Source organism: Meles meles, chromosome 12 (assembly GCF_922984935.1).
Source record: "Meles meles chromosome 12, mMelMel3.1 paternal haplotype, whole genome shotgun sequence".
In the NCBI taxonomy this organism is placed as follows: Eukaryota; Metazoa; Chordata; class Mammalia; order Carnivora; family Mustelidae; genus Meles; species Meles meles.
The window spans coordinates 75,900,741-75,918,946 of record NC_060077.1 but is presented as its reverse complement, the minus strand read 5'-3'; the positions used below and the strand labels follow the sequence as shown (position 1 = coordinate 75,918,946).

Below are 18,206 nucleotides of genomic sequence, written 5' to 3'. Positions count from 1 at the left end.
GCCACAATTAGAATATTAGATTATGGAGTGGAAAGTAGGGGCTTGAGGGAATAGGACCAGGGACAGGTACACTTTGATTCTCTTGTGGAAATGAGAGAAAGGAAAGAGCAAAGCAACAGCAAAGGCAAGAGAAGCAGATCCCAGGGGAGCAGCCAGGGGGTCGGACAAGGGACTTAGGTCCCTGGGACAAGGATAGGAGAAGCAAGGTGAGCCTAAAATGGACACAGCATTAACCGATTTCACAACTATACTTTTTCCTATTGTGGTGACCCTTTTATTATAACCATTATCTCTTAACTAGGGGAGTTCAGGGGAACTTTTTTTCTTCCCCAATAGATTCCTACCCTAAAATTAGAAAAAATATATCAGGCTATATGACCCGGTATTGTAAAGCTAGCATGTCTCAGGGAAAAGAAGCCTGATACATAATGTGTTGATTTTGGCCAAATTGCTAGCAAAAGTAGTAAGGGAGACTCTTCTTTCTAGATGATGATGAAAAATGTTATTAAACTAGAAAAGCTACTCTTACCTCCCCACACCTCTATCTTCAGTGACACCAACGTAAAGACATACACTAGGCAAAAGCTGGTAGAAAGGTAAGTTGAGACAGACACATGTGAATTTTGTAGGACTAATCGCAAAGCTGGTCAGTCTGTTCAGTTAGGATGCTGCACACAGTAGGTGCTCCAGGGATCAACTATATTAGCATTAGCGCTACATAAAAACAGATTAGTTCATGAAGTGAAAATTCCATCTGTTTTCCCTCTCTATTTGGCTCATCACTAACACTAACAAAGCCTCCTCGATCTTTCACTCAGCAAAAATTACTGGGACAATTAGCACCAGGGAGCTCTGGAGATATTTCAGCTCATGGCTATCTGTCATGGTTCATGGCTAATTCAATGTCTTTTTCCACAAGGTTATTTCTCATGGACGATACTGATATATAGAAAAACCATATTTGTACCTGTGTTTTATGCATGAACTTGGCTTGGTTCTTCAAGTCACACCCTTGTTATTATTTCAGACCCCACCCTAATTACTATGATAGAAGCCATCTCATGGTTATGGAATGGCTTTCCTTCCAGTTCGGTGGTAGTCTCACTTCCTGTCCTTCATTTGGACTGTGATCCTAAACCTATCTGAAGGAGCAACAGACATACAGATTCTAGCATATGAGGGATGGTTGCTTTCATAGTCATGGTTTTAAAGATTATTTTCATCTCGATTATCTGAAACGGAGGAAAAATGCATAGCTCCAGTTTGGTCAAAGTTTATAAAATCTGAAGAAATTTTTTAAGGAAGACTTCATCATTTACATTTATATTTCAGAAGAATAGAAATAATCCCCCCTCCTGTTACCACATGACATTTTAACATGTTAGGATCAAGTAGACTGAGCTGAAGGTAAGGAAATGTCTCATTTGCAAGGAAGCCAGTTTTCCCTGCTTTACTGTGTAATAGTTTAACACTGGTCCCCTGGCCCAGCTGGTATGCAGCAGGCACACGCCAGTGTGTCTTAAATGCTCCTTTATTCTTACTGGTCAGCAGGTGCCATGCTAGTTTTTCAACATCTCCACTATTACCCATAGTCCCTGGGGAACCAGGAGAGGAAACAGGAGAGATGAGTTCCAATACACCCTTGATGCTATTTTTAAAACCACTTCAAGTGCAAGCTCTCCCGTTGAAAGCACTGTTATTATAAGGTAGCTTAGCACTACTAACACAACTAAAAAAATACGTTTTATTAAAAATCCAAAGTTAGGGGCACCTGGGTGGCTCAGTGGGTTAAAGCCTCTGCCTTTGGCTCAAGTCGTGATCCCAGGGTCCTGGGACAGAGCCCCACATTGGGCTCTCCGCTCAGCAGGGAGCCTGCTTCCCCCATCTCTCTCTGCCTGCCTTTCTGCCTGCTTGTGATCTCTTTCTGTCAAATAAATAAAATAAAATCTTTTTTAAAAAATCTAAAATTATAGGTACACTATTACCACAAAGCTTTAATACATATTAAATATTTAACTATATTAAATAGAAGTAGTAAATAAATGTACTAAATACTAAATAGGAAAACTAAATATTAAAATATAAAATATTTAAGAAATATTTAAACATTGCATATGGTGCTAATTTATTTTAATGCCTTTCTGAACCTCAATCAGTGATTGACTTCATAGAGTTTTAGAGTCTCTGTTCATTAAAAAATAATAGAAAGCCAAAAAATGACAAAGGCATGAATTGAAGGTATTTACAACACATATTTCTGTCTGAAACTAGCAAATCTAAGGTAAAATGCTTGCGGCAACCCCCAGACTAAGAATATTTTTTAAATAGGCATTTTTTCTCTTAAAAGTAAAAGATAAAACCTAACACCAATAAATATCTTAAACTATATTATAGCCAATGTTTTGATTTCTGCTTTGACCCATACCATAGTAAAAAAGGATTTCTACCTAACCTCTTTATGTGCTCCTAATGGTTATTTATTTATTTTTGTCTTTCTTGATATTGCCATCTAAGCTTTGATGGGCTTCAGACTGTCCAGACAAATCACATTATACTTAAAAATTAGTTAAAAATATCTGTCTAAATTTCTGTTCAAACATAAAGCTTTATAGAACTCTTTTTCTGAAGAATAGCTCAAAATCTCATGTCTTGGGGCACCTGGGTGGCTCAGTGGGTTAAAGCCTCTGCCTTCAGCTCAGGTCATGGTCCCAGGGTCCTGGGATCGAGCCCCGCATCGGGCTCTCTGCTTGGCAGGGAGCCTGCTTCCTCCTCTCTCTCTGCCTGCCTCTCTGCCTAGTTGTGATTTCTCTCTGTCAAAGAAATAAAAAATTTTAAAAAAAATCTCACGTCTTTGAAAAGAGACTGGAAGTGAAATCAGTACATTTGATTAAGTATTCTAGTAGTTCTGCAAAAAAATTAAAATTAAAAATCCCATAAAACCCTCCTAAAAATTCCTGTAGTTTTCTGACCCAGGTTTTTCCTACAGTGGAATAAATAGACGAGATCTTACATAACTCTTCTTACAAACAAGTGGCTCAACTACTTCTATGTCCGTTTTATATATTTCAGTGACTTGAGATTATTATTTGGAGATAAGCCAAGTACAGATAGAAACCCAGGTCCAAATTTTCCCATGATGAACTCATTAGTTCACTCTGGGCTATTTCTTACAAAGCAGCCTTCTGCTATCAGACACTGGACCTACCTTGTTGCTTGACAACACTTCCAAATAAGTTAATGTGGCAAACGCAGGACTCTGTTTTACTTACCGTAATCAATAAGGTATATTTTTAACTCTAAGGAAAGTCAAACTGTTATCTTTGTGATTCCTGTGAATTGTTTAAGTCCTCAATTCTGAACCATTTTCTTTTATGTAGTAAGTTGGTTTTTCTAGACTGACAGGTTAGAAATTGGACTGAATAGTATACGGGTGTCTATTTCTGAAGGTAACAACTCAAAGGGCAGTAATGGTTTTAAAGATTACTCTAAATTTACCCAGATGCAATCAACCAAGAGATCTTTGGTGTCATGTATCTAAAAGGTTGGCCATTTAGTTTGCAATTGTGGGCCTGGACCCATTTAGAGGTTATGGAGCCGTTTACAAGCCCATCTCTTATGCTAGAGGTTGGCTGAGGCTGGCTCAGAAAAATGCTACCATTCCCGATGGAAAAAAGGAAAAATCCTGCTGATTAATCAATTACAATTACTTCCGTCTGCAGACTAACCACAGTGTCTGGCAGTTTACCACCTGAGTCTACTTACATATATTTGCAATGTTTATCCATGAGACGGGACACGGAGAACTTACTGTCTAGAATATATAGTTGAGTGTTATGGACAGTAATGGTGAACGAGCCTCACACTATCACAGGGCCTATTCCCTTCCTGAGGATTGACTTAAGAGATTCTACAGAAGGACACCAATGACCCTTCCTATAACGGGATGTGACAATATTTTCAGAACGAGGGATTTGAACACATATCTAACCCAGGATCTGCCCTTAATAATGGAAGATTTTATCTGAGAGCTGCTCAAGATTTTTCAGGCCATAGTATCACCAATAACATGGACCACATTAGCTTTTATTTATAAAGTTCTTTTTTGCCCCAAATTGTTCCCCTACAGTTCTATTCATACACCTGCAACTTCTAACATTACGCATGTCTTTGGATTTTTGCTACATGAAGTAGATATGCTCACTGCGAAGAGGAATTCATGAGCTGTTTTCAGTCATAGCTACTTAGGAGAGTTTAACTCGTTAGAAAGAATAGTCAACAAGCCACTAATTCCCCATCTTAGAAGCAAAAAAATACTAAAAAGAGAGAAAATTGGGCTCTAAGATAAAGTTCTGAAAAAGAACAATTTTCTCTTGACAAGTACTAAAAAGGAAGTTCTTTGCTCCACTTTCAGTGAATGTCAAAGAAAAAAAGACTCAAGGAGACAATTTTACCTCCATGACAATATGGACTATGTAATACATTTTTGTTGTTGTTGTTGTTCTGGCAGGAGTTTAGGGGTATAGGGAATGCTTGACCTTATAAGAAGCTAACTTACGCCCAATTATGTAGGAGAAGCTGAGGATATATCGGTTCTCTAAAATGTCTACAAAAAAGAATCTTTTCTTCCTTAATAAAGCCTTAGGACAAAAGCAACTACTCTTAAGAATGGTAGGGATTGGGGTGCCTGGGTGGCTCAGTGGGTTAAGCCTCTGCCTTCGGCTAGGGTCATGATCTCAGGGTCCTGGGATCGAGCCCCACATCGGGCTCTCTGCTCAGTGGGGAGCCTGCTTCTCTCTCTCTCTTTCTGCCTGCCTCTCTGCCTACTTGTGATCTCTGTCTGTCAAATAAATAAATAAAATCTTTAAAAAAAAAAAGCAAGCAAACAAACAAAAAACACAGTTCCTAAAAAATAAGACAAATAAAAATGTTTCTACTGATTATAAAATACTATGATGCAAACATGGCATCTTTCTTTAAATACACAGTCAACATTTATGAATTTGAATTGTTTCTTTTCTCTTGAAATAATTCTCTGTTCTCAAGCTGCCAAGACTCTCCCTGCATGTGGATATTTACTATATTGATTTTAAGAATCAACATTACTACTTTAGAACAAAGGCACCAGACTTCAGACTTTATTCACAAAAATCACCCGAATTTAACACTTTCCAGGAACTGAGAGGAAACTAACTTCTGGCTTCCTTGGCCTCATGCATGGGTTTATTTTGAATGTCAAAGTGTCCTTTGAGAGAGTGACAAACTGTAAGAAGTGAGAACCATGCAGACCACACTTGATTAGAAACGCTGCTGGGAATGAGAAAGAAACATTCGTATTCAAGGGCATTCTGTCTTTGCAACAACTCAGTTATCACACACTCGCTTTACAGAGAAAACCACAGCACAGAATTCAAAGACTTCCTCCCAGTTTGTACCGGAAACAGATGCACACCAGGCCTTCTCCAAGTCTGCAGAGGAGATCGAGTCTGGGCCTTGAGGCAGCTTTCCCCATCAAGGACAGCACATGCCCATCCTTACTCTCCACTTTTCCTCTCGCCCTCACATTTCTCTAGAGATGCCCTTATCCCCAGACACCAGAAATTAGATCAAGGGTAAGATATCAGAGATAATAAAGGTCATCTGGTGAAGCCTCCCAGCACAGGCCATCTCTATAACAAAGAATTCTTGGAGTGGTACATTCCTTGGTCTTCTTTGGTTTTATTCAGTCCCTGCCATGACTTCCTAAGTGGTCTTTTCAGCCTTAGCTGGTGCCCCTCTTGACCCCCTGCCTTCCACTTAAACCCTCTGCCAGCTCACTGAAGGCACCACGCTCTTTCCCAGGTGGAGATCTCGGCAGGTTCTTCGGCTCCATCTGGATTGTTCTGTCTTGACTGCCCACTTGAGTGGCACCCAAATATCCTTCAGTCTCCACTGAAGCATAAGTTTCCTCAGACAGGTCTTCTTGACCAAACTCAGCATTATTCTTTCCCATTTAAAGAAGTTACTCATGGTCACAATAACTTCTCAACTTCCTTTGACATAAATTTTCTTTTGGTGTTACCAATTCCTTCTCATTTTGGAACACTATTTTCTTTTTTGCAGAAAGAAGAGGGAAACACAATAGAAACTGAGTAATTCTACTTTCACTCACATCCATTAACTTCCTTATTCACTGCTTCGTTTTAAACAATGCTAGAAGAATCTTTGGTTCTCCTGAGCATTCTTCCCAGGCTTCAGCCCACTCTGGGTTTTCTCCTCTTCATTCTCTCTTGACAGCTCACAACACCTTTGTAAGGATTTCTAATTATGAGCCCCTTTGTTCATCTGTTCTATAAGCCAGTTTTTTTAAATGGCTTTTATTAGAGCCTCTATGTAGCCTCATGAATTTCTCTAACAGTCTCTCTTTGGGGGGTTTGCGAAATGCTCTTTCCAGCATTTGTTAGTTTATCTGAATTCCTTATTTTTAAGAACTCTGTCTTCTGTCAAGGTTGCCAGTGATTCCAAGTTGCCACAGGCAATTATCACTTCCTGGTCCTCACCTCACTCTGCGTCTTTGCAATGTCTGACCCAAGTGACCATTGCCTGTTTTTGGAAACACTTCCTGGCTTGGGTTCTGTGACAACACTCTTTTGTGTGGGGGGGGCGGGGGCTGTTACTGACTCCTCTGCAAGATCCCTCGATGTTAGAATAACCCAGAGTGTGATCCTTTGGTGATATCCTCAAGACCAGGGGTCTAATAGCTCCCACAGAATCTCTATTTCCAAATTTCTATGAGCAGCTATGACTTCTTCCAAGTGCTCCAAGTTCTATATCCAAAGCCCAATTGGACATTTCCACAAGGATACCTAAGAGTATCTCAAAAGGCTGGAAATGAATTCTGCATTTCCTTTCCAATTTTTTTTCTCTTGGCTTCATCCACCTTAGGAAAGAGCTCCACCACCTGTCTCATAAATTCGTACAAAACCTGATGATCATTTTGATTCTCCCTTTTCTTCAACCCACTCCTTATCTGATTTGTCAGCAAGTCTATCTTCAAAGAGGTCCTGAATCTATTTCTTTCTCTCCAGGACAACTATTCCCGATCTATGCCATGGTCATCTGCTGGCATCACCCCCTACCTAGTCTCTTCTCTGCTCACCCTACAACACCTTCTCTTCAAGGAGGTCAGGGTGATCTTTCAGAAAGATGGCCTTCTCTGAGGCTTTGCTTCCAAATCACACAGCACTCTCCTACCCCTCCCAGGTCACTCTCCTTATTTCACATTACATTTTTTTAAATAGCACTGAAACTTGTATGATTGCTAATCTGTATATTGACTTAGGTGTCTATCTCTAAGCTCGAATGTAATTTCCATGGTGTTAACCTCTATTATCCACTGGTTTAGAAGAATACCAAGGCTCAGAGTATGCTTAGTCTCTTGAATGAATTTTCAATAGACAGTATCTAAATCATAGTGTCTTCTCACTGCTTTCAGAAAATATCAAAAGTCAACATGTTTTTCAGGACTTTCAAAGCCCTCTGTGACCTGGCCCCATTATCACCCACCCCCATTTCTTGCTACCCCAGTCCCCCTCCAGGTGTTGCAGTCTGTTTTGTTACCTGGAGGATGCTAGGTAAAGCCCTGCTTGTTATCCTTTCCATCTGGAAAACTTGTCCTCCTCAAAACCACACGGCTCACTCTCTGACTTCCTTCAAACCAATATTCAAAGACTGTCTTCGCAGGAAGGCTTTCCCTAGGCACCTGATCTAAAATTTCAACACCTGCTGGGCCATGCCACTGACCCTCTGCATGCCTCCACTGCTTTATATTTTCTCCCAGCATTTATCTCTCATGAGGTATAGATTCAGCTTCCGTGTATCTTGTCTATTCTCTATCTCCCCGGTAAAAGGCAAACTCTATGGGGCCGAGATGTTCGTCTGTTGTCTGTTTTGTCCAGTTCTGTCCACACAGAGCCCAGAAGAGTGCTTGGCAGTAATAAATACTTGTTAAATAAGTGAACAAGAAACTTAAATTATTTTTCTTAATACATGGAAGTTGTTCACGTAAAAAGATTTTAGAAGTTTTTTTTGTGATTATGTGTTAAACAGAGTTTTAGTCTCATTACTGGTCAAGTTTCCTTCATTCAAGGAGGACCTACGAAAGAAGGTTAGTATTTGGAGAACATGAATGATGATTGTGCGAAACAAATTAAGTAAAACTCTCAACTCCACGTATGGGGTTTACAATAGGCATTTATTATGCTTAGTGATGTTGCTACGTTCTACTACTGTATCATAAACTTCAGCTCAAGTACACCTAATAATGAGTAAAAAATCATTCTCCTTTAGACACCAACTCTAGAAAGTGACATCCTCTCCCATGGGAAACACCTGGTTTGTCCTATTTTTACTATAGTTGTTTTCCTGCATATCGACATTACAATTACTTGCTTAAGAGCTGAACTATTGGTTAAGCTACCTTGATGAATCAGCTCAAGAAACTAGATTAATTGCGAGGTGAGCTTTATGTGAATAGTCTATGTTTCATGCTCTGCTGATCTGAAAGACTGAAAACCCAACCTGAAACTTCTCAGAGTGACGGTGGGAAAAGAGCAGATTTCTGCTCTGAACAACCTCGGGGTTTTGGCTTACTTTCACTTTTCCAGGAAAAAAAAAAAAAACAAAACAAAAAACAGCTAACTAAATGAAAAGCAACTCAGAAACCAGTAGATAATTTTAGAATAAGCTGGTGTCTCAAGGAGCCGAGAGGACGGATGTATGAGGGTTACCTTCGTTATCAGGTCAAATATTCCTGTTCCAGAAATGGCCTGTGAGAGTTGCCATTGCTCACATTTGACAGATTCCCTTTATTACTTCTTGGCAACTATGAGAACAGGCTCATCCAGTTTCATCTGAAATGTTTGTTTTGCTTTCGAAAGCAATGATGGTAACAATTTAGGAGAGGCCCATAATCCATAAGCAGAAAAGCCTCACTAATATAAAACTGTCAGGATGACCCTCTTTTGGTTACCCATAAGAATCCCCTCTTGCCTTCAAGAAAGGCTGATCCCTTCTGGGTAGAGGATCATGTGAAGAAACTATGAAAAATAACTCTTTAGGGGGAATGACACAAGGCAAGTATGGTTCTCATTTAATACTACAACGTGGACTTTATAATAACTTGAAAATTCAACAAACTTAAATGTCTGAGTCTGTAATGCCAAAGTCTATCTTTTCTGTTAACTTCTCAAATTTAGAACTATACAACCATGCATATAAATATATATATTCATTTATACATCACTGAATATGCATGACTATAACTAAATATTAAGAATAGTACACATTTAAAAAATAGAAACATATCAAAATGCATAGATACTGTTATGTTAAATAATAATTTTGTTGTTAATAACCCTGGAACCACATTTATTAACTTGGGCTTAATTTAGTAATGTACCATTTAATCGGCCGGAACCTTATAGCCTTAATTTTAGATTGTGAAATAAAAAGCCAGTAAGCATGATACAGGGGTGGTGACTTTAACCAAACATGGCTCTTCCCTCGTAAGACAGCCTGCAGCTTTCGCCAGTCACCTGCCTCAGTATTTTTCGAATAATTAAATTCTGTTGTATTGGGTGGGAAACTCTTGGAAGCTAAGCTACTGCGGCCACTTGAGCAGGCGCCCCTGCAAACATCCTAGCAGCTGCCATGCGAGGATCCGGATTTGGAAATAACTGAGCAAAAATACGGGAAGACAGAAATTACTTTTGATTTCTCTGTGGTCACCACACCTGAGGAAGTGCAAAAAAAAAAAAAAAAAAAAAAAAAAAGTCCTGTCACTTAGCTGGCTCGGATCACTCAAATACTTGCCGATCTCTAAACACATCACCACCACCACCATCATCATCATCAATTATTTTAGCTGTTTGGGGATACAGACGGAACGAAGCTGGCGTTGCTGTGACTTGTTTTTTGAGGGGAGGCGGTGGTGTTTGTTTAATCCTAACCAGCTGTTTGCTGCGGAAATACCCAGACAGAGACAGCGGCCCGGGTTTCCCGGGGCTCCGGGGCCGACACCCCCGCGGTGGCCCGGGAGCGCTGCGACCCCGCGCGCTCGCGCCCCGCACCGGGCCCCGCAGGGCACACGCTCCGCAGGGCTCGGCGCGCCCCCCTCCGGGCCCGCCGCTCCCGGTCCACGTCTCACTTCCTTCTCGCAGGCGGGCGGCTGAGAGCACCCGGAGCGGGCGGGAACGCATTCCTGCCCTGGCAGCCCGGCTTCCCCCACTCACCAGCCTGCGAAGTTTCCTCTGCGGGAGCGCTGGGGGTCGGGTTTCGGAGGTCTCGGTCCCCTCTCCCAAGCCCGGGCTCCGGGGCTCCCACGCCAGCGACCGCACGGGATCTGCTCTGCGGGGCGCCACTCGTGGGGACAGCTCCTTGTTTCCCCACCTGCGCTCGGGATCGGTCCCCAGCCCCTGCCCGTCGGGACTGCCAGGGGCAGGACTTGGAGAACCACCCCCGGGTCGGCCGAGCCGCCGGGATCTGGAAGGTCCGTGCGAGAAGAAGGCGTGTCTCCCCGTCCTAACGCCGACGTGCCGAGCTCACCTCGGGCAAATCTTGCTGGTGACTCAAAGGCGCTGGGCTCCTGTAAATCCTCCCCACTGCGGGGCTGTAAGCCCGAGCGGCCGTCTCATTGTTAGTCCTCTGTTTTCCCGTGTCTTCCTTGCTACCTCTCATTCAAAGAGCTGGGGCACTGTGCGAGCTGCTTTCAAGGCACTGCGTTCTCTCCCCCAGGGGATGTCTGCTGAACGACGGGGAGAGCAAGGAACTGCCCCGGGAAATAAGAGGGGACCTAACGAAATTAGTGCTTTGAAAGTTGGGACCTGGCCATTTGAATGCATTAAGCAGTATACACCATCCCATTTTTTGCCTCCTAATGTCACTTCAGAGAGCTCATGTCTGTGAGAGCAAAGAAAATCGAGAGCGTCCACATGCACTGAACAAATCGTTACAAAGTGTCTACTACATGGCAGACCCTGCTCAAGGCACGCTGGCTCCTTCTGTCCGCAACACAGATCCTGGCTGGCTCTCTTGAGGGAACAGTTCAGACTGACTCTGGCATCCCCAGTTTATGGGCTGATGGTAAGGGGGAGAATCCAAGGTTGCATATGTATAATAACAATAGAATCATTCCTCCGCGAAGAACATTTAAATGTTCCAAACCATTGTTGGGAAATGATGAGATGCTATTTAAATTTTAATTGTTTGACCCAGTTCTGGCAGGGGGCTTTCAGGACCATCTGGGAGGCACTGCTGTTTCCAGCTAGCGAGCATCTCCCTGAGAATGCTGTGGGTGGAGGAGATGAAGGAAGAGCCCCAAACTGAAACCCAATGTCACACCCAGCAGCGAAAGAGTGAAGAAGAGGACAATGGGAGAAAGTATTGGGTTCCACAAGACTCTATTCTTAAAGAATTTTTTTAAGATTTTATTTACTTATTTGACAAACAGAGATCACAAGTAGGCAGAGAGGAAGGCAGAGAGAGAGAAAGAGGAAGAAGCAGGCTCCCCGCAGAGCAGAGAGCCCGATGTGGGGCTCAACCCTAGGACCCTGGGATCATGACCTGAGCCGAAGGCAGAGGATTTAACCCACTGAGCCACCCAGGCGCCCCAAGACTCTATTCTATTAGAAAATATGGACGTTCTGTTTCCTCTACCTCAAGGTTCTTGTCTTGAAAACTGAGTATATAACAAGCGTGTGTCCCTGGGCCTAGAGAGAGATAAAAGAAAGAACATAACTGAATTTATTCTACCGTAGGCAGCACATTAATTTCAAATGATTCTCAAAAAATATTTAAAAACGATTTTCTGCGCTCATCAGTGATAATCTGTATTCTTGCCCCCCGTGTATGTGTTTATATTTATCCAAATAGCTATTATTCAAGCCCTGCCCGTAGATCATCTCATTTGATGTTCATCACACTGCTTTGAAAAAGGCAAGGAATCTATTATTTTTACTGTCCCTACTTTAAGGAAGATGAGACGGAGACTGAGAAAATCCCAACAAGGTGCCCAGAATCACGAGGATCATAAAGGTAGAACTCAGGTTTGCTGACCCCACAGGCAGGACTCAGGGTGGTCACTACACTGTACTGCCTCTCTTTTTCTAGACAAATACCTGGCATAAGAAAGTCTAACGCAGACATTTCGCATCTGCCCCCAGATAAGCGGGCCAGTTGCCTCATAGGGTTCACTTTCATATGGACAGCCCTCCTGGTGTCACCTGCCACGGAAGTCCTGTCTTTGGGTTCTGAGGCTCAGAGGCATTAACATTACATAGTGATGCTACTCAGCTGCTGGAAAGTGGTGGAAGTTTTCCTTCCCTGGGGGAAGAAGGGTTCCAAGGAGAATGGTGGCAGAACAGGAGAGAAGTGATTCTGGGCCACCCCAGGAAGGCCACATTGACCAAGGGTAGAGTAGAATAAAAGACCCTACAAAACCAGTGAAAACAGGGGGCCAGCACCATGCATCATAGTCAAAATAAATGCCTTCCTGTACCCTGAGTTTCTGCGGCACAGATTAAATAGACATAATTTGTCAATGGGTTTATCGACCAATAAACAGAGCACTGAAATAAACAGGTACATGTATGTACATGGGAGACTTCATCCTCCCCCTTCCCAAAGCCCTCCAACATGAGAAGAAGAGGACTTTTAACTGTTATTAAATAATAGAAACAGACAGAAAGATGAAGAGACCTCAAAAGACAAAATAAACAACAAGAGATGGTTGGAAGAGTGTAAATCAGATGGGGGCGTGTAACTGACTTGGAAGAGAAGAGTTTACACTCTGCGCGCCTGTAGGAGGGGTTATGGATAAGAAGCAAGATGATTCTCTGTGCTTTAGCCTGGGAGGCTTGGACCTAGGAGGCAGAAATACCACCATAGAAGGAGACCAGGTGGTAGGGTGAACACAGGGGCTTGGCTAGACTTCTGTCTACAGAATGCTTGGACCCAAAACTTCCTTCCCCACTGCCGTGCAATCAACCAACCATAAGTTCCTCCATCTGCTCATGCCAGCCTCCAGGAGACTGGAAGTTTATTTTCTGGAGAAAGTAAACTAGAGTCATTTGTGGCTTAACAAGATGAACACATATTTTTACTCTGCTCCCATAGAAAAAGAACTAAGAAGAAATTTATATGCAAGACAGGAAAAAAACTCCCAAAGTTGAAAATTTACTCAAAATTTTAAAAATTTGACAGATGGGTTGTTTAGATTCTGATAAAAAATCTTCAGGAAAATAGAACAAAAAGTTAGGGAAATTAAAAAAAAAATTAGAAAAAGGGGAAATTTTTTCTGACTAAAGGGAATTCCAGAAAGTTCCAGAAAAGAGTTCTTTCTACCCAGAAAGGGATGAAAAATTACTTAAATAAGTAGTGCAAAAATTATTCCAGAAATGACGACCATGGATCTTTGGGATCAAAATTTCCACTAAAAGTCCAAGAGAAGAATTTTTAAAACCAATTGATTAATTAAATATACCAAAATACATCATTCTGAAAATTATAAGCCCAAATAAAAAGAACATGAAACATCTTCCAGAAACATAAAGCAGATCACATAAAAGGAAAAGAATAAAAACTGCATTATGTTTCTCAAGAGCAGTAACAGACCCAGAAGATTCTTTAAATGCCTTCACATTTAAAAATGAAATTATGTTGAACCTAGAATTGTATACCCCGGTAAAATGTCAGTGAAGTGTGACTGAAGATATTTTCAGATCTGCCAGGATTGAAAAATGGACTTCTTGTGCTGTTTTTAAAGAAGGATCCAAAACAAGCTTATAAATCAAGAAAGAGAAAGAGATTGGACCCAAGAAATGCAGGTCCAACATAGGAGACATAAAAGTGAATTCTCCAGAACAATTGTGAAGCAGGCCTGGAGAGAAAGCAGAAGGATGAATTAGAGTAGGAAAAGACTCCAGGGGAAGGAAGGAAGGAAAGAAGGAAGGAAGGAAGGAAAAAAAGAAGGAAGGAAAGAAAAAAGAAAGAAAGAGTACAGCCTGATAGAATTGAGAAGTTCTCACAGTCATTAAGTCAGGTGTGTCTGATACTCTGCTAGGCCTAGGGGATAAAGCGAAGAACACGAAAGAAAAATAAAAGGGGCTCTAAGAGAGAATGAGGATTTTAAAGCTGTAAACAAAAATAGCTTTGGTTTCTTCTCTCTTGTCCTTGGTAACATGAACCACTGATTTCACTTTCTGGGCAAGATACTGCCTTTCATTCCTTCCCAGTACCCTTAAAAATTGGTGTCGTGTCTATGCACTTGAACCTCACACTGATAGATCAGAAGTTACCTAACTCACCCTTCTTCCGGGGTGGCAGAGAAGGCTTTGCCAAGGAGTCATGCACGGGTTTGCCTCCTCCCTCTGCTGGTTTGCAGTTCATATAAAGTCTGTCTAATCACAAATAAAATCAAGCCTTCCCCAGTTTGAGGAAATCCCACAGCATGACTAAAGGTCACAAGACTGGACACCCAGGTCATGCTAGTTTTGCTAACTACTTTTAAAGATGTAAGTTCAAGAAATACATGTGCTTAAGTGAATTTCTACTACAAATTACTCTACAGACATAACACATGAAGACCTGTTTTAGGCATCAGAGTAGACTTGTTCACATAATTATAGGTAGCACGTCTACTCTCTATGGTGTTCTTAACCTTCCATTTCTAATTTCATTTCGTCTCAGTGTCTTAGGATGTGAAATGAACACACACTGGGACCTTACATAGAAATTACTGTAACTCAGTCTAGTTCTTTCTATGTTAAAGGACTCTTGAATGGGAAAGGACCAAATGGTTTCATGAGTAATGCTTTCATATAGCCTTTATGCAAGCCTTGACTTGCAAAGAAGCCACAGTAGAATGGGTAAACCATATTTCTGTATATAAATAGTATTAGGCCCCTTTATTAACAAAAAAATGCTGTAAGTATAATTATGAACAGAGCTATGATTACAAAATTATTTAATTCATGTATCACATTGATTAAGGACAAACAAATCCATTTTAATAAAACTAATAGGAAAGAATGTAACAACACATATATAAACATAAATATAGTCATATATCAATATATATAATTATATGTATACACATAAGTATAGTCTTATACATGCACATGTTTAGACACATATTTGCTTAATGTTAGCTTTATAATAAGCTACAAAATAAAAGGCTTTATGTGCCTACCATGTAAGTATAAGCACATATATGATGATTTCTTCATTTTCCCCAAACATGTGATCAAAAAACAGTGTTTTTCTTCACAACCTTTGCTATTTTTTAATCTGCAAACAGTTCAAATAATGATGTCATACACTCAGGAATAACTGAATCTTTCTTAATTTTTTTGGCCAGGCTTTTAACCAATTATCAGGTAATTTTTCCAAGCGTCCAGACTAAAATTAATCAATGTAATTTCAGGCAAAAATATTCTTCCCCCAAAATACTCTTTTGACCAAATTACTTTCATGAATGTCCCATTATAAGAGATTTATAATGACACCAGTATAAGATAAACATCTCTTTTTTAACATATAATTTGGGAAATGATGTTGCCTTATACTTGATCATATATGATATTAAAAAGATAATTTGCAAAAATAACAACTAGATTTGGTCACAGCAAAGAATCCCATGTTAAGTGATTACTTTTTAAAACTGTATTTTCAAGAAATAGTATGACTGTTCCTGTTCTGTGAAATTTTTAGCTGCAGATTTCATTACTACTGCAGATTGAAAGAATGGAAGAAAGTCCTTGCATACTTCATATAAAATGTAGGCTTTTGTTAGAACTACTCAGCCTATCTTAAATAAACTAGACACTATTTATTTTTACAGTCATATACTTGGTGACAGTCTTGAGAGAGAAGTCGTTTTAAAGGAACTGATAAAAACACACATGACCAGAATGAAGATACAAAGTTAATAAGAACTTCCCATTTGCTTGAATTTCTCCACCTATAAAATGTGGTAAATATTAGTCATCTTCTGTGTGTAAGGCGTTCAATCTAATGTATGTCTTGGTGGGAGTCCCCTATAAAAACCAAAGGGGTCAGATGCTCCTGAGGGGGCCAAAATACAGAGTCTAGATGCAGTGGCTTTGAGTGATTCCAAGGGTAGAGTTCCAATCACATAACAGAAGGCAGTTAGGCTTGTAGCTCTGGTCCTAAACCAGCTTGCTCTAGAGTGGGGGGCAACACAGTACCAAACCTGGGAAAAGCAATTTTACAATTAAAAGAAATATGGAACTTGTTAAATTATCTAATATTATATATATAATCTTATATATATCTAAATTATATTTATATATAAATATAAATTATATAAGCAAGAGAGAGAGGGACAGATGAATGGGAATGGATTCCAAAGAAGAAGGAACACAATTTTAGAACAGGATGAGTTGATTAATATGGATGCCCAGGATAAAATGCAATTTGATTGAGAGTGCTAATAATTGTTTTCACAGTTTGATGAAATTCAAACCTAGAGTTAGTTCTGTCTTAATTCAAAGAAGCACCTTAAAAAAAAAAAAAAAAGAAGCACCTTGCTCTCTAGGAAGGACACTGCAACATTACAAATACATTGAGAATGTTTTCTTTCTACATTTTCACGAAAGATCGTGCAATTATTTTCCAAGATAACCGGCACTGGGGATCAAGAAACTTTCCAGAATAGAATGCTGACTCTGAAGTGTCACTAGTGACTGAGTAACAGGAAAGTCACTGCAATTCAAAGATTAGAGTCAGAACTTATGGCTTGATCCAATCTACTTCACAGGAGGTTCAACAAGAGTCTCAAATCCATCCCATGTTTGCCACTTTTTCCTTAACCTATACGTTAAGGGTCAGTGTGATCAAAAGGTTAATTTCTGAGTCTCTGATATTGAAATGCCAAACAAACCTAGATAACATATCCAAAGGGGGGGGCGCCTCTGCTTTTGGCTTGGGTCATGATCCCAGGGTCCTGGGATCCAGCCCCACGTCGGTTTCTCTGCTCAGCGGGGAGCCTGCTTCCCCTTTTCTCTCTCTGTCTGCCTCTCTGACTACTCGTGATCTCTGTCTGTCAAATAAATAAATAAAATCTTTTTTAAAAATTTAAAAAAATCCAAAGGGACAAGTATTCCTGGAACTCATGGCAGATATTAGTGTCACTTTGCCATTAAGAACTTGAATGATGTGAAGAAAGTAATTCCTATCACATTTCCACCTGCTTTTCTACATTGACCTGGGTGGAAAGAGAATGGGTCTTTAAGAATGACAATGAATATCTAAAAGCCTAATCAGATGATGATGTCAACCCCAGCAATGCAACTATCCGTATGGATATAGATTCTAATATTCTTGGCAAACGTGGCAGGTGGCTCTAAGTCATATATACACTGAATTTTACCTGCATTTGATTCAGAATTTAGACAAAGCACGTCTGCTTCTTATACTTTATGGCCAGGGGATTTATGAGACAAGATTTATCTGTAGTAGAATAGGATGTTCTATAGAGACTTTTTCATTTCAAAGTTGCGGGATCATTTTGGAAGCTTCCATGTATAAAATTATAGAAGTAGGGATTTTCCCAAGTTCTGGATAGTGTAAAATGAGCAAGAATTCTAAATCAAAGGCTTAGGTTTGACTTCAAGTTCTCCCAAAAGCTATTTGTAATGACTTCATCTTTGATCTTACATGTTAAATCCACAGCATTTTAAAAATAATTTGCTTATAAAAATTTCACGGGTCTGACATCACTATAGGTGTCCCAAGAATGAATGTTTGCTGAATGAGTCAATAAATAAAGGAATCTCTTCACTACCTTGACAGCCTTAGCAAGGAAGTTTCAAGGAAATGGACAGGAGTCCTTTGTCTTTTGTGCTTCATATTTCAGCAAATTTTTTTTTCATAATTGAAATACTGAAAGTTGGAAAAATACTTGTGACAACGATTCAAAGCAGGAAATATTGCATTCTTGAAGTAAATGTGATTTACAATAGAATTGCCAACAGCAAATTAAGGAAAGCCCTTGAGGCATAATGGTACAAATGTGTTTTTTTTTCTCAATGAAAATTGCAACAAGAAACTTTGACTCCCTCACTATAGTTACTATAATCTTATGTCACAACTAAAGGTTGGCAACTCTCTCTCCTACTAGTTAAGGAGATGATTAAGCCACGGAAATGCCT

At 40.2% G+C, this 18,206-nt stretch overlaps 1 protein-coding gene across 5 annotated transcripts in view; it reads right to left on the bottom strand.

Annotated features, from left to right (window-relative positions):
• The window catches only part of RAB27B (RAB27B, member RAS oncogene family), a 145,882-nt gene that overhangs the window by 44,095 nt on the left and 83,581 nt on the right, over positions 1-18,206 (bottom strand). Inside the window, exon 1 of one of the 5 annotated variants that reach the window (XM_046025367.1) lies at positions 10,269-10,625. The exons of the other annotated variants lie outside the window; for them this stretch is intronic. The gene's annotated coding sequence lies outside the window, so the exon portion shown is untranslated. Of the gene's footprint in view, positions 1-10,268; positions 10,626-18,206 lie in introns of those variants that run through there. 5 annotated transcript variants of the gene reach the window in all.